The sequence below is a fragment of the Balaenoptera musculus genome, chromosome 4 (assembly GCF_009873245.2).
Source record: "Balaenoptera musculus isolate JJ_BM4_2016_0621 chromosome 4, mBalMus1.pri.v3, whole genome shotgun sequence".
Taxonomy (NCBI): domain Eukaryota; kingdom Metazoa; phylum Chordata; class Mammalia; order Artiodactyla; family Balaenopteridae; genus Balaenoptera; species Balaenoptera musculus.
Genome location: NC_045788.1, coordinates 142,585,912 through 142,589,051, shown reverse-complemented (window position 1 = coordinate 142,589,051; position 3,140 = coordinate 142,585,912).

The following is a 3,140-nucleotide window of genomic DNA, read 5'->3' as shown; positions in this document are numbered from 1 at the left end:
TGAGCTTCTGCACGTGGCCGGGGTGGTGACGGCGCAGGGTGGGAGCTGGGCCTTCTCCCACCTTCCGAACCCCCCAGCAGGGTCACTACCTGAGTGTGCAGACCTGGCTCCAGCAGGCTCTGCAGCCTCAGCAAACAGCGCTGAGCCTTGTCACTTCTCTGCATTCATACTGTGCTTGTAAACAGAACTTTGACTTGGCTTCTGTTTCGTGTATTTAGTCAGGGTGCTGGTAAAATAATCAAGTTTATTGCAGGGTTCCGTTGACTCCTTGCACAATCCAGCCGCGTCCGGGCCTGCTGCCCCGTGTGCTAAGCCCAGAATTTATCCGACGTCCTAGGTGGATCCACAGCTTAAAGATGAAAATCAGGTGATAATCTGTGCATGTGGAGGCAGGACCTCTTGGGGAGATGATTTCTTTGGGGTCTGCCATGTCCCCACGGTGCCTGGTTCAGCGCCTGGCCAGGTGAGAACTGGCCTCCTCGTTGGGTTTGTTTCCTCAGAGATAGAGAACTGGGCCAGACCGTGCGCCAGTCCTGGGCTGCCCCTGGGCCCAGCTCTCAGAGAAAACCAGCCTGTGCTCTGGGGACCCAGTCCTGGCTCTGGGCTGGGGGAACTCATCTTTTCCTGGAGTTGAAAATAAAGCCTTTCACTGTATCAGCTTCCTGAGAAAGCTGGAAGGCTGATGTTGGAGATCACGGCAACTGGCCCCCCAATCCAAGGCTTCACCTGGCCAGCGATGCCGGGGGCTTCCCACCCTGGGGTCCCGAGACCAAGCAGAAAGGTCACAACCCCTGCTAGACCATCCCCAGAACAATCACAGTCTACCTGGGAACTGTAGGGTCAAGCTTAGACACACTCTTCCCAAATCCAAGGTCGTGAGAAAAAAGTAAGGGAGGAGATGCTCCAGAATAAGAACCTTTATGACACGATAAGCAAATGCCAGGTGTGATCCTTGGTGATTTCCTGGTTAGAAAAAGCATGTCTGGGGACAACTGGAGGGAAATTTGACCGTGGGCTTGTGTGAGAGGATTCTGGGGATCTCATTTGTGTTGGCGGGACTGCGGTGATGTGGTTACAGAGAGCGTCACTCCCCGGCAGAGCAGGCTGGGCTGTTCGGGATAAAACGTCATGTTGCCCATCATTTGAGAGGGTTCAGTCCAAAAGAACATAAACAAACCCGCGGCCAATGTCAGCATCACTTCACTCCAGACGGTGGCTCTCGGGGAGCTTGTGGGGTTATTTGTTCTGCTCTCATGTAGCTCAAAAACTTCAAGGTTGAGGGGAGGGCTGAGGCCCAAGGCTCCGGCGGGGTTTCCCTAGCTTGGACCTGGTGGATGCAGAGCAGAGAAAACCCCTCTGCTTTTGTGGGTTTGCAGCTGGGGTCGACTCAGGTCAGCGCGTTTGCCGAGGAACCTCCTGCGTCGAGAGCCCTGCGCTGACGCTGATCTGTGCACCAGGGCTCCCCCCACTGCGTGTGCCCTAATCCCCTGGCGCCGATTCACTGGGCCTGGGGGCGACTAACCCCTAACTGCCAGCTGGGGTCCACACCGTGGGGTCAGGGTTTGGCGGCGTGGGGGGCAGGTGAGCTGGGATCAGAGCCCTGCTCTGCACGTGCGTCTCCAGGCCTCATTTCCTCGTCTGTGACGGGGACCCATCACAATGTACCTGCCGGGACGCTGAGGACCGGATGCAGGGACACCTGTAAGGCACAGAGCCTGGCAGAAGAGAGGGCCCCCCGGGAGAAGCTCCTACACCTCCTGGGGCTGGAGGGAGACCCAGGCTTTTGCCCCGAGCAGCAGAGTCCCCCTCTGTCCGAGTTTTAGAAGGTGCTACCCCCAGAGCCCTTACACCAGCACTCCAGCAGCCCTGGCCCTCCCTGTGCTCCCTGGAGCTGTGGAAGCAGCGAAGGTAAAGGTTACTCTTCAGCTGCCGAGTCTCCCAGGAAAAGCTCCTCCACCCCAGGGCAGCAGGGAGCTGGGAACTGCCAGGCGGCTGCCGACACACTGAAGCCGTCCCTGTGAGGCGTGGGTGCGGCCGCAGCTCCAGCGCCACGGCTTCCACTTTTCTCACGAGCTTCTGTACATATTATCAAACAAACGCTTCTCAGTTTGTCCTAAGCCCTTTGATCAATCTCTAGGGACTCTGAATGGTTCTTTACTAAGTGTGACCAGCTTGTCAGGTCTCTCCTGGGAGCGGTTTCCCTGAGCTCCTGGCATGACTGTTCTACAGGTCCCAGCTGTCCTGGCTGCTCTTTCAATTCCCTGCACGTGCACCTGCCCCAGGGCCTTTGTACGGGCTGTTCCTTCTGCTGGCTATACTTTCTTCACATACCATGGCTCACTTTTCAATCTCTTTCGGTCTCTGTTCAAATGTTTCCTTCTTCCTAGCAGAGTCAGGTAAATTAGGAAAAAAACAGTTTTATTTTTTTGGCTGTGTTGGGTCTTCATTGCTGTGCACGGGCTTTCTCTAGTTGCGGCGAGAGGGGGCTACTCTTCGTTGTGCTGTACAGGCTTCTCATTGCGGTGGCTTCTCTTGTTGTAGAGCACGGGCTCTAGGTGCATGGGCTCAACAGTTGTGGCACACGGGCTCAGTAGTTGTGGCTCGCGGGCTCTAGAGTGCAGCCTCAGTAGTTGTGGCGCACAGGCTTAGTTGCTCCGCGGCATGTGGGATCTTCCTGAAGCAGGGCTTGAACCCGTGTTCCCTGCATTGGCAGGCGGATTCTTAACCACTGTGCCACCAGGGAAGTCCCACATGCTTTATTTTTATTCCCCGCTTTCTTTTTTTCCACATGGAGCTCTTGTCCCCAGGTGACAGGCATGCATTTTATCCGTTTGTTCACCCCCCTCCCCCCGGCCCCTGGGTCAGCATCGTCAGGCACTGACTTTGTCTGCGTTGACTGTTGCCGCTGCAGCATGGAGCACAGAACACGGCCTGGCACACAGCAGGCACTCAACATTTGCTGAATGAATGAGTGATTTGCTATAGAGGATACACAGTGTCAGTACTGGAGGGAAAGATACCCATTTCGCAGTCTTTTTATAGGGCCGCGTTGTGCGACTCGCAGGATTTTAGTTCCCCGCCCAGGTGTCGAATCCTAACCACTGGACCGCCAGGGAACTTCCGAAGTCCGTCTTCTAAGG